At 48.2% G+C, this 14,235-nt stretch overlaps 1 protein-coding gene across 1 annotated transcript in view; it reads right to left on the reverse strand.

The window, feature by feature from the left end:
* The window catches only part of REV1 (REV1 DNA directed polymerase), a 100,263-nt gene extending 94,845 nt beyond the window's left edge, over positions 1 to 5,418 (reverse strand). The window contains exon 1 of the mRNA XM_034757972.1: positions 5,291 to 5,418. The gene's annotated coding sequence lies outside the window, so the exon portion shown is untranslated. The remainder of the gene's footprint in view (positions 1 to 5,290) is intronic.
* Between the last annotated feature and the right edge of the window lie 8,817 nt (positions 5,419 to 14,235).

Here is a 14,235-nt window from a genome sequence, read left to right on the forward strand (position 1 = left end):
AATCCACATGCCCAAATGCTAGCAGAGCTCTCCCTCCTAGCACAGAGCCTTTAGGAGAAAGCCAGTTGCACCCTTCCCAACTCCCAGAGTCTCTGGTGCTCTTTAGAAGAGGATATATGGACTGATCTTTCTTTTGTGCAAACCCTTTCAGCCCGTAAAACCACTGCAGCTTTGGCATTATGATTTTCTGAGCCACATTAGTGCTGGGACAGTCCCCTTTAACAGAAGACTTTCTTGAAACCGTATTTCACAGCCTCTTTCATTAAAAGAGACGGACTTCTATGCTCAATGGGAAAAAGCCATGCACACCTCACAGGTCATAGCCAAGAGAAGTCACTATTCATGACCACTTGATGAAGGAAAATTGTGCGTGCAAGAACATTTTTAGAGAAATTTCATCTTCTTCTAAACTGGATCCACCACTGACAGCAACAATAACATAATCTGAAGCTCTAAATTAATTCCCTTTCCTTTGCCCCCCAACAAAACCATTAACACAAGTTGCAGTAAGACCAAAAAAAAAGTTTAAAAAAAAAGGAAAGTTTTTGCTTTTGCTGAAATACAAGGAAAGGAACTGGGGACCATTATGGAGCAGTGGAGCTGTTTATACCCTCAATGCTAGGACGGGTAGAAGCTTGAGGGATGAGTGCATGTGCTCACGGGATCCCTCAAATTCTGGGATCCCAGGCAATCTCTTTGTATCTGCTAGAATGGTCATGCTTGAATATGTGCCTAATGCAGTATTTTTTCATCTGCTATTAGTTTCCCCATTGCCAGGATTACTGTAATCGCCTATCCTCCATAAATCAAGAAGCTGAAATGGTGGTAGCTGAATTCAGACAAGCCAGATACGAGGAGTTGTGATTCGACCAGGTATCAATGGTTAGGAAACATGGTGAACAACATACAAAGACCCAAAAACCCAAGTAGTGCAGTCAGCTCTCTTTTCTTATAGCAAAGCAGTCTGGTTTCTGACAAACATTCTCAGGACTGTGGCAGACAAACTACCAAGTGAGAGACTCAAAACTTTAGAATGAAAAGTAAGCATTGGTCTACACTACAAACTTATTTTGATATATCTACATTGCTCAGCGCTTCTAGACAAAAAGTTACCACCTGTTGAGGAGGTGGAGTACCTACACCCAACAGGAGAAGCTCTTCCATCAGCATAGGTACCATCTTCACTAAGTGCTACAGCAAGGCAGCTGTAAGTGCAGACAAGCCCTAAGTTTCATAAGTCACCACTTTTTAGCCTCCTCAGAGTCAAATTTTGCAGTGATCCACAATGTGACTGTGGACTGCCTCTGCTAGTCAATTATATCAGAAAGAGTGAAAGCTCATCAGGAAGCATTCCAATTGATATACCAAGCTTCAGATACCCCTCAGATGGATCGAACAGCCACAATGTGCAACTCCAAAGCAGTGATACTCTTCAGTCAGTTTTGAGAACAGAGGCCTATAGTGAATGTGCTCCCCAACCCACGGAATTTAAAGCTATCTTGTACATTCCTTTCTTCTGAAGGAGCTGGCAAGTGGAATGACCAAATCTTTCTCCCCCAGGTCCACACACTATATTATTTTGGATTTCTACACCATGATTGCCAGTGCACCATCCTTAAACTTAGCTGGCAGCACATAACAAGAATCCTCCATTCCTGACAATATTAGTATTTTCAATTGCAATATCGTCTGTTTTCCAAAATGGAGAAGATAGGCACAACGAAGTACAGAAAGTGCTACGTAATTTTTTTTCAATGAAAAAGCTAGAGTAACTCATATAATATATTTACATAGGGTCCCAAAGAAATCATCTTCCTTGCATGGTGCTCAGGCCATTTCTTTCTGCATTCAAGTTGCTCTCTCTCAAGGCCCTGAACAATTCCATGGCAGGTCTCATTTTTTCTGCTCCCTTTCCTCTTGTTCTGCTGCTCCCCCTGGAGAGCACAGAACTACCACCAGTCTGGTCCCAATAGTATTCCTTTAATGAAGAATTTTCAGTATTAGGAGATTTAGTTCCCTCCCTATACACCTACTACCCAAAACTTCTGCTAATAAGAGTCAGGAACTCTCAGAAAGGAAAATATATCTGTCAAATTTTTTTTTTTTTTTGTAAATATCTAATTCAAGGAGGGGAAAATATTCTCCTTTGTAAAATTATTACTATTTAGCAAAGATTAAATTGGGAAAATGCATAGTGGGATCAAGCACATTTATCTTTCACTAACTGCTGAGGACAAGTGAATTTACCTTTTTCTTTTTTTTTGCCTCACAGTGGTAACTAAATTTCTCTACCTGCTGCAAATCCTATTTTTACACTTACTGGCCTAACTCTTAATATTTGTTTCTTAGAGTAGCTAAAACAGTAACCATGTGAAAAATCTGACATGACACTAAGATCCAGCCGCATTTGCTCCAATCCCTCAGACAGAGACAAACGCCTATAACATCCTACAACATCTCTATCAAGCGTTCTTAAAACTACAATACCTACCCGCTGAAGTGAAGAAACAGATTGACAGAGCCAGAAGAATACCCAGAAGTCACCTACTACAGGACAGGTCCAACAAAGAAAGTAAGAGAACGCTACTAACCGTCACCTTCAGTCCCGAACTAAAACTTCTCCAGCGCATCATCAAGGATCTACAACCTATCCTGAAGGACAATCCCTCACTCTCACAGATCTTGGGAGACAGGCCAGTCCTCACTTACAGACAGCCCCCCAACCTGAAGCAAATACTCACCAGCAACCACACACCACGCAACAAAAACACTAACCCAGGAACCTAACTTGCAACAAAGCCCGTTGCCAACTCTGTCCACATATCTATTCAAGGGACACCATCATAGGACCTATTCACATCAGCCACACCATCAGAGGCTCGTTCACCTGCACATCTACCAATGTGATATATGCCAGCATGTGCCAGCAATGCCCTTCTGCCATTTACATTGGCCAAACCGGACAGTCTCTACGCAAAAGAATAAATGGACACGAATCAGACGTCAAGAATTATAACATTCAAAAACCAGTCGCAGAACACTTCAACCTCCCTGTTCACTCAATTACAGACCTAAAAGTTGCAATTCTCCAACAAACAAACTTCAAAAACAGACTCCAACAAGAAACAGCAGAATTGGAATTAATTTGTAAACTGGACACCATTAAGTTAGGCTTGAATAAAGACTGGGAGTGGATGGCTCATTACATAAAGTAAAAACTATTTCCCCATGCTAATTTTTCCCCTACTGTTACTCACACCTTCTTGTCAACTGTTTGAAATGGGCCATCCTGATTATCACTACAAAAGTTTTTTCCCCTCCTGCTGATAATAGCCCACCTTAATTGATTAGTCTCAGAGTTGGTATGGAAACACCCATTTTTTCATGTTCTCTATGTATATATATCTTCCTACTGTATTTTCCACTGTATGCATCCGATGAAGTGGGTTTTAGCCCATGAAGCTTATGCCCAAATAAATTTGTTAGTCTCTAAGATGCCACAAGTACTCCTTGTTCTTTTTGCTGATACAGAGGAACACAGCTACCACTCTGAAACCTTCTCTAGACCAGTACCTTCTAGGTCAAGGGAGTCAACAGCAAGATAGCCTGAAGCCCAGTGCCCAGAGACAGTGCTATCCCCCCACAATATACCTATATTTCATTGGTCAATAGGAAGGGAAAATTAAATACACCATCCAGAAAGCCCTGATCACTACTATATTTGACCAGTAATACAGGGAATAGTGATCTACTGAATAACATTGAAGACAAATGTGCTATCCACAAGAAGTCAGACATTTTACTACAAGGATTCTAAATATTTGTTAAGCCATTTTTTGCTACCTGAATTCTTACCCCTTAAAAACAAACATGTGCAAAGTAGTTAAGAATCATTAATTATTCACAAGCCAAGAACAAGGCAGGTGCTGTAAGGAGTTTGTTTCCTAATGCTGTCCTACCAATGACCTCCAGTTTGATAGGGAGGAATTATTCACTAACAAGTTAAGAGATTCAGTCAAATAATCCAGCGAAAGAAAGGGATAGAACAAAAGACCAATGTGATGTGGGGCCACTAACAACACACATGAGACAAGATAGCAAAGGAAGAGGTCTGCAGAGATTTTGGATTTGTGTGTTAATTATCTTGACTCTTAATAGGCTAGTCTCTGGAATAGTTCTATGTTAACTATGACCTCTGGCAGCTACAGGTAATTAAACCATCTCTATGTGAGCTTATTTTTCTACACATTTTGGACAGCATAATTACTATCAATAGTCTCCTGCTTTTTTTGGATTATGCAATTGAATTTTCACATTAGACCTGGCTCTTAAAATAAAAAGGAAAGGAAAAGTGCTTCAAGAACAAACATCTGAATCTTATCCACAAACACACACAAGGAATCTTTATCTTTCATTATTTGGTAGTATTTTAGACATGAGCAGCAGCAACACATTAAAAACGATGAAATCTTGCAGTGTTCGATTGATGTCAACAAACCTAGACACTCAGCACTGACCACTCTTCGCTCCCACAATCCCCAATTTAAGAGTAACAATGCGCATTTTTTCTCATCAGCTGTTGCTTACTATCCTGGGTCGATTCACTGCTAAGGCGGTAGCAAAACAAGGCAGCAGGGTGAGCGGGGGAGAGTGGCGTCAGGAAACACACCGAGCGCGTACTGAAACACTGCGAGCCTGTATTCCCACAGGCAGACCCCTTCCTTTCAGCTATGCCACACTTACACAGGCTCATCGCCGTGACAGACAGGCTGGGAAGCCGCAGACAGACGCATGCTGCTCTAGCTCGCTGCCCGGACGTGTGGGTGCTGCGGAGCGGGGAGCGAGGGCGGGGGGTTGGCCCGTGCCACGGGCTCTTGTCCCCGCACTGCCCCGGGGCCGGGATCCGGGCTGCACCACTCCGGCTCTGCCCTGGCCAGTGTTGTGTCTGAGGCAGCGGCCCCATGTGACACGGACGGGTGCGGGGAGGGGGGATCTGAGTGACCCAGACAGGCAGGTTTAACAGCAGCGCGCCCGGACCCGGGCAAGTTGCAGCTCGCGACCCCCGCCGACCCCTCCCCGCGCGGGGAACTGGCGGGGGGGAGGGCGGTTACGCGGCCCCGCACCCGCCTCCTGCAGCGGCTGCGGGCGCGCGCGGGGAAGCGCTGCCGGAGTCACTAGCAGTTGGGGGCAGGCCGCGGGCCCGGCCGCCTCTCCACGCGCCGGGCGCTCAGGGGGCCGGAACGCACCGCGCGGGGAAGGGGCCCGGTCGCTCAGCCGCCCCGTGGCTCACCTGTCGCCGCGTCTGCCAGACGCACATTCCCAGGCGGCGCCGCCTGCCCGGCCGGGCCGTGTAGGGGCTTCACATCGCGCTCCCCCTCCCACCCGCTTCGTTCCTCTCAGGCAGCCCCGGCCCGCACTCTCCCCCCGCCCCCCTCGGTGTCCCCAGCTCCTCCCGCCCACCCCCTTCTTCCTGTGAACGCGTCACACACGGCGCGAGAGAGTCTCGCGCCACCAACCGCCGCTCGGTCAACAAGCCTCGCGCCAGCTGCCCAGGGCGCCCCCTAGTGGCGCGCGCCCTTGAGAAGTCGCGTGCAGCGTAGCCGTCACCGCCGAGAGAACTAGGCACGTGACCGTCTGGAAAGCGGGGGCAAAAAAAAAAAAAAAAAAAGCTCGCGCCGTCCGATCCCGCTTATCTGCAGCTCATTGGCTGCGCGGGGGAGCTAGCTGCGCCCTCTAGCGGGGAAAGGGCTGCTCCGCAAGCGTGAGGAGCGCCGCAGCCAAATGACAGGCAGCAATTTTGGGGGGCAACGACTGCGCCAAATGACTCTCTAGCGAGCCAGGGCGCCGCAGCCCATGTGCGCTGCAGCCTCTGGAGCCTGCTCCCCGCACGGAGAGCCCTGTGCACCCTGACGGGCGGCAGCGGGGCTGGGTTGCACTCAGCTCTCCTCCGCCCGGCTGGCACGAGTCCGCCTTTGGTGGTTCCCGGGCGTGGGAGGAACCTGCTTTCACCGCTCTAAGGAAAGTCCCTGGCCCGGGTGTGCGTGGCTCCCCCCGCCCCAGCTTGTCCATCCCGGGTGTGTGATTAATGGGGGGTAATTCTACCCCATTGCACAGCAGGGAGGGGGGCAGCTGGCGGGGAGTGAGAGGAATCAAAAACTTTGGCCCCGCTAAAGCAGGTAAACATTTTTTCATACTCTTGAGGAATGTTTTTCTTTTACATGTTTATTAATCAGCAGCGCTGCAGGGTGAAGGTTTGGGGAGGGGCGCTTCTCAGGGAGAGATCCCGATTGCCCTTCGTGGGTTACCGTGTAGGTGGTCAAATACTAGGCTACACTCTCAAGCCCTCCCCAACTAAGCTCAGTACTAGGGGAAAGTCTTGAGATCAGAGGCAAATTATAGCTCCTTGAGGCACAGTCAGCCAACCCCAGTGGAAGTTAAGGTGTGTGAGCCGCCACCTCACCTTTGGCTCTTCTCCACCTTTCCAAACTACTGCACCCCTTTCAGGAGTCTGATTTGTCTTGCACACACCAAGTTTTACCTCACTTAAAACCTACTTGTTTACAAAATCAGACATAAAAATACAAAATGTCACAGCACACTATTACTGATAAATTGCTTACTGTCTCATTTTTATCTTAGAATTATAAATCAATTGGAATGTAAATATGGTACTTGCATTTCAGTGTATAGAGCAGTATAAAGTCATCCTCTGTATGAAATTTCAGTTTGTACTGACTTCACAAGTGCTTTTTATGTAGCCTGTTGTAAAATTAGATAAATATCTAGATGAATTGATGTACCCCTGGAAGATCTCTGTGTACCTCCAGGGATATGTTTAAGAAACACTGATTTGGACCACTGGTGCAAGGGCCCTTCAGAGATCCCACTGCCAACAAAGAATTATCATAACAGAGGCATGCTCTTTCCAATGATATATGTTCCCTATGCAGGAGCAGGGGGAACTGCTAACTCAGGAGCCAGCCTTATTCCAGCAAAGAGTTCCCCTATGTTACCTCTGTTCCCCAGGGTCACACTTGTATTAGTTTTATTACGATGCAGCTGTTGGGTCAGCTGGAAAAGAGATGGAGCTTATTCATACACGCACACATTCACTGCATTCATACCCTCATGCATCCACAGTATTCATACCCTCATGCACCCACACACTTACACAGGCGGAGAGTTACCGGAGACAGCATGGAGACCGAGAGGCCGAAGCGTGGGAGATCTGGTGTGTCGGCCTGCGGTCACGAATCCAGGCTGCTGAGCAGCTGCTTGTGCGCATGGCTGCTTCCTTTTTCTGGAACTGGGCAGCTCCTGTCGCATACACTGAGTTTCCCTTCTGTGTCAGTCACCGAGAAGCATTCCCAGGCCCATTCCTTTCATGCATACCAGGTTCTTCTTCTCTTTACAGCACTTCGTGATTGCCTTCTCAGGGCAAATTATATCAGACACACCTAGCTCCTGTCTCTGGGCTCCTTTCTCCTTGCAGCTCCTCTCTGCCCAGTCCCACATACACTCCCTTGTTCACACTCCCTCCTTCACACTGTCTCTGAGAGATGGGATATTACAAAGCTTGGAAGTTCATACTAGTGGTAACTTGAAAAGGTTACAGAGCTTGCAAAGGTTACAACACTTAAAAGGCTATGCTAACAATAACTGAAGTTACAAAATCTGCAAAAAGGTTGCAGAACTTAATGATACAAGTTACAGATCTTACAATCGCATTTGAGCGGAGGCTTTACACAGGGCCGGCTCTAGGCACCAGCAAACCAAGCACGTGCTTGGGGCAGCACATTTTCAGGGGCAGCATTCCGGCCATCGTTTTTTGTTTGCTTAGGGTGGCAAAAGCCTAGAGCCAGCTCTGCCAACAGTAGTGCAGGGGGGGGGGCACGCTGGGACCGCTGTGGTTCGTGTTGGGGAGCAGCGCCCGCACCTTGTGACTGGGTTGAGCAGGCTCCAAGCGTGCGACACTCGGGCTGGGGACCACTGCGTGGGGCACACAGAGCTGCCTGCAGGTGCCGCAGGGTCGCCGCCCCCAGCGCCTCAGCCGGGGCTGGGCGAAGCGGCCCGAGCCACCCAGGGACTGCAGCAGGGCGACCAGGAGCAGCAGCAGCAGTGGGGCCATAGTGGGGACCGGTGCCTGGGGCGCTGCCGTGCGGGTCCTGCGTCCCGCTCTCCAGGGCTCCGCTCCCCCTGGGGCTACTCTGCGCCAGCTCCTCAGTCCCCTGCTGGGGCAGTGCCCCAGCTCTGCCCTCCTGGGTCCCGGCCGGTCCTGGAGGCAGGAGCCCTGGCTGGAGGGACCCTGGGCTGAGGCACGGCCCGGGACCCCCGCTGCTTACCCCAACCCTGCCAGCGCTGGACCGGCTGGAGGTGAGAGGGGAGCAGGCGGAGTCAGCACTGGTGGGGGGGAGCCCAGGGCTGGGGAGGTAGGGGTGTGTGTGGGGGAGTCCAAGGCTAGGGTGGGGGGCAGCCAAAAATTTTTTTGCTTGGGGCGGCAAAAAACCTAGAGCCGGCCCTGGCTTTACATAACACCCTACACAGAATCTGCAACACTGTTTTATTCTTTTATTGAGGGTGCTATAGAATACAGGAATAGTTTGTCGCTGCTGCTGCAGATACCTCTGTAGTCTGATCCGATGACATCTCTACTTTTGTGTGTTGAGATAATTAGTTCTTCTGATCTAAGTTCCCTCTAAGGCTATCAAGGGCCATGCAGCCACAGGACCCCGGACTGGAGAGGCACTTCTCCTCCGGCCCCAGTCCCGGAGCTCCTGAGGCTGGGGAGAGGCACCTGGGCCCAAGCCCCAGAGCTGCCTTCGCCGGGGATAGGTGCCTATCCCTGGCCCTGGGCTGCTGCAGTGAGAGAGAGGGAGAGAGGGGGGGGGGGGGGGGAAGTCCTCTCTCCCCACTGCAGCCCCGGGGCAGACTGCACTCCCAACCCCTCATCCCTGTCCCACCTCTGAGCCCTCACCCCAACCCTCTGCCCCAGCCCTGAGCCCCTTCTCACACTCTGAACCCTTCGGCCCCACCCCCCCCACACATCACCTCCATATTGGTGCATATAACAAAATTAAATTCTACACATGGATGTAAAAAATTAGAGGGAACATTGCTTCTGACCATACCTCAAGGGAAGTATCTGAACTGGGGGTAAGGTAAATAATTTTAGAAGGGCTCCCTGGCTGCGTGTGTTTTTTCCACATTATTTGACATATTATCTGGGGGACACCAATTTAGAGACACATCACCCATACAGACACACTGGCCACAGTCTATCTCAAGGTGTCCCATGAAATCTGTTCCAGTTCCAACTTGCCCAAATGCCTGAGAGTCCACGCAGATGGATCCAGTTGCAGCATTGGGGCTTAAATCTCTCTCTCAGCACACACACACACACACACACAAATTATTTTAGAGCAGTGGTCTCCAAATTTTATCTTGCACTCCCCCCCTGCCAAGTTGGGGCTGGGAGCAGGGCTGCGGCTCCATGAGGTGGGGTCGTGGATGGGGTAAGAGGGCTGAGGCTGGGGCCACAACTGGAGGCAGGGCTAGGGCCAAGAGCAGAGGCCGGCAGCCAGGGCACCAGGCACAGAGCCCTGGGTGCGGGACCCTGGTCATGGGGCTGGGAGTGGAGCCCAGCACCGGTGTCCTGAGTGCAGAGCCCTGGGTGCAGGGGCAGTAGCTGGGGCCAAGAACAGAGGGGGTGGTGCTCCCTCCCTGCCCTCTGTGGATGCTGGCACTGGCCCCAGCCGTGCTCCCCTGAACGTTCTTCCACGCCTCCCTAGGGGAGTGAGAACCACAGTTTGGGGACTTCTGTTTTAGAGGAAACCAGACAGGGATATTTTTAAAAAAAATTAAAATGAGACAAAATTAACAAGAAGTGTCACCAACCTTCCCTCGCCCCTCTGTGTGTGTACTCTTACACCCTGCTGTGCTGCAGCTTCACAGGCTGGCCTCTGAGCACACATGGAACCCCAGTGGCTTTCGGGCTCTACCCCTGCAGATGTATTTGCAGGATCAGGAATGAACTGTTATGCACATGGGTAACGCCATTAAATTAAATCTGGCTGCTCACATGTGTAAGTATTTACAGGATCAAGACCTGATCCAAAGCCCACTGAAGTTAACAGAAAAAAAAAAAATAAATAAAACATTGACTTCAATGGGCTTTGAATCAAGCTCTAGATTGTAAACTTTTGCAGAGGGTGACTGTACATTCCCACGTTTATACAGAACCAGGACAATAGGGCCAGAATGAAGGGCTTTTGGCATTAGTGTATGGGGGGGGGGGCTCGTATATATTTGGGTTGTATTCTTGAAAAGGGCGATGGATACCAAAATGACATATACCGGGGAATTTTTTCCCCCATAAGAAATAATGGAATAAGGGGAGGGAGATGCATTCACAACTTCACTACACTCGCCTATGACAATGCTCTTTTCACCTAAACAATGTACCTTTTTACAATGACGGGTTATACAGTACACATTTTACACATAAAACATTGAACAAAATAACAGCATCCTACTAACACTGTTCAAACACAGAACATTTTAATACAGTAAATACAGTACAGTAATATAGGATAAAATGGTGTCAATTATGCTAAACTTCGGTAGGGGTGGTGGCTGAGTTTTCTTGGGCTGGCTTTTTGGTTGCAGAAGTCTTAAAAAAGGATTTTAATCTATGTCTGCTCCCCTGCATGAATCTTTGAACCATAGATCTTCCTGTAGCAAACCACTGTATCACTGAGAGCCCTGGAGACTTTGGTAAACTGTTCACGAAAAGGATCACCGCTCTGTATGGTTTTCGTCATCTCATCCAGCAATCCAAAGAAACAGGAGAGAAACTTTGTCGTCAGACTCCTGGCTTCCTGCCTTACGTCATTGTCATCACTGTCCTTGCTTTCTGCGGATATCTGTGTTGGTCCAGCTCAATCAGTTCCTCGTTTGTCAGTTGTTCAGTGTGAGATTCCAACAACTCTCATACGTCCTCCTCCTCCACCTCCTTGAAGGTGACACCCTTCACCCACTTGACAATTTCTTGCTCGAGAGCAGGAACGGCATCAAATCCCACGAAGCTGCGGACAGCATCTAGCCATGCACGACGCCAAACACCGTTCATACATTGCAAAGTGACCTCTTCCCCCGACGCATCAATGTTTGCCACACCATTCAAGATGGTGTAGGACTTCCAAAACTCCTTTACACTGGGCTTTCCTTCACCTGCTATCTCCTTAATCAGCATGGAGAACATCCTCCATAGGTAATAAGCCTTGAACATGGTCGGCGGACACAAGTACAATAGGGGAACATGTTCCAATTCACGTCAGTCCCGATCTGTGCAAATGACAAATGTGGATCAGGACCAATGTAAATTGGAACACATTCCCCTATTGATGAGCGATGGATATCCAAAACAATGGATAAGGGGGAGATGTGTACCAGGGACCCACTGTAATATACATATTATATAACAATATTTACATTCGCACACACTTTTTCAGGGCCAAATTCTGCTCTCTGTTACAATAAAGTGTTAATCTCATAATTCCATGCAACACATAGTTTAACATGGTTTAAATGGCTGGGGAATCCTCAGAGAATATAGCACTACAATAAAGGCTCCCATACTACTTTTCTTACCAGGCTCAATATAGGGGACCTGGCCCAGCACCCTGTGCTCTAGGGAATCTTGGCTGCCAAAATGTCTCTATGGACGGTTGTGAGCCAGCATAAATTTAGATATCTATCTATCTATTCCCCCTTCCTGTCCTCCGACTACTCTACTTTATGTTGGAGTGACATGTAAAGCCAGCCCCTTCCTTGGCACAGCCAAGGATCTGTCCCCATATGCATATCTATAGACCGCCCTGATTCCCAGGGTTATTCATGTAATGAAAGACTATCACAATACATATGCAGAAAGAGTGGAATTATGGTCGCAAGGACAACTCTGCTGGCTGCCTGTTGCATCACAGAGGAAGGAGCCTAGCTCTGACTACTCCATTGCCTGCTTTTCTGTTGGGCTGTGGAAGCCCCAGGACAAGCAAGATTGGAGAGCATTTGGGTCTACTGAAGACAAGAGGAGCACTCTGCAAAAGATGCTCTCCCTACAGTCACCCAGGAGAGCCCAAGAGAGGAGAAGATGAGAACCAACAACCAGTTACAGGTCCCTGATTCTCCACTCCAGTCCAAGTTAGAGCAGTCCGGAGGCTGCTCTAACTTAAGGCAGCTGGCAGCAGTCCCTTACAGGCCATAAACCAGCTGGGGATAGCCAGAACACAACATGGTCTAGTTACTCCCCCTTCCTGTCCTCATGAAACCAGTATGCTGGTGGAATCCCTAGCATTGGACCTGCATGCATTTTCCACGCAGGCAGCACACAGGAGATGGAACAGTAGAGAGAATCTGCCCCTAAGTACTGATTGTGGCCCCTTGGCGTTTTTGAAATAATATGCTCAGCCCTCCCGTTCAAAAGGTTGGACATCACAAATATAGCTATATTCACCCCCTTAGTATTTATATCTATATGTAGCCACAGTCTGCTTGACACTATTTTACTGACACACACATTTATATATATAAAATAGTAGTTCAGACTGCATGCAGCACTCTTCTAGGTTTATTAAATAAAACAGCTATTGATGTAAGGACAGACATGTAAAGAATGTTTAGCCATAACGTTGCATTGACTAAATGTAATCCCCAGTCAATTCTCATGGGAGAGGATCATTGCACAGACACTTCTAGCCAGCACTGCAACAACTTTACAGTCTGTCTCTTGCCGACAGCCCTGTGGCCAGGTAAAGGATATTACCATACAGCATTGACGGATCTGTAACTGAATCTGTCTCACAACAGCGACATCTAATGGGGAGATGAACACATTGCAAGAGGAGCCTACGCTGCACTAACTTGAAATCAATCTGGTCACATCTCTTAGAGACGGTGCTGCATTGCAGACTGCCCAAAAGGTCTGCATGCAACGACTCCGAATCTCTCATCCTCAGTGTTGTACTCTGCTTCATCAGTACCATGCATTGCAGGACAGTCTGAGCTATTTACCATGATGGCTCTGGTTAGAAATGGCTGCACTCTGGGATTAAAGTGCAAGGATAATTATGTTTAACAAAATGTAACTAAGTGAAATAAAGGATTGAGAGATTCCTCCGCTGAATTCAAGTGGCTTGTACTGGCATCTAGTGGAGAGGGAGAGAGACTGCAGAGATAGCCCACGTTATGAATGAGTTTCCCCAAACTAGTGTCTGAAAACTGTCTCACTTTACGGGATCAAGTCACCTGTAGATTAGCTCTCGCCAAAACTGACACACTGTATTTTATTATATTCCTTGGAAACATTGTAGGGCTATTTTAAACAGCACCAGATATAGTAAAAAATTAGCCTTGGATGCAGGGGTGGCTCTAGCTTTTTTGCTGCCCCACGCACAGCAGTCAGGCTGCCTTCGGCGGGAGGTCCGCCGGTCCCGCGGCTTCGACATACCTGCCGCCAAATTGCCGCCGAATCCGCGGGACTGGCGGACCTCCCGCAGGCATGCCACCGAAGGCAGCCTGACTGCTGCCCTCGCAGGGACCAGCAGGGCGCCCCCCGTGGCTTGCCGCCCCAGGCACCTGCTTGGTGCGCTGGTGCCTGGAGCTGCTGCTGCTTGGATGCACTAAAGGAACAGGCGCATATATGGTCATCTATAATAGTGAAATCTACAGTACAGGTCTCATGTTACAATGACAATTAATAATTACACAGACATTTCAGAACCCATGCATTGCCATATTAGTACAGCCTACTATAGTGATGCTGCCCTCATTAGACACATGATAGCCATAGGATTATTTCAGTGGTTTCCTTGACCTAACACTGTTGTTTAGAGACAAACAAAGAAAGTGTTATTGTATAGTCTGGTCTCATAACATACAACTATATAATATAGTGCATATCCCCACTTGCACATATCCATTATCTTGGCTAGTCTGGTAGTTATTTTCTAAAACACCATAGTGTCAGGTTTTTAGAAGTAATGCAGGTTTTATGATTTTAGCAGTCCTGCTTATTGGTCTTATTGGTCTTTTAAGAGTAAGAGAAGCTAACAGGGATTCCCATCCCTGGCTTTATTAGATCACAAGTAGCTGCTCCAGTAAGGTAGTCAATATTCATTTTTGAATTGTTTTCATCATTTTTTTTAAAAAAATTAATGAAAACAGAAATATGTACAA

Source organism: Trachemys scripta, chromosome 1, assembly GCF_013100865.1.
Source record: "Trachemys scripta elegans isolate TJP31775 chromosome 1, CAS_Tse_1.0, whole genome shotgun sequence".
Taxonomy (NCBI): domain Eukaryota; kingdom Metazoa; phylum Chordata; order Testudines; family Emydidae; genus Trachemys; species Trachemys scripta.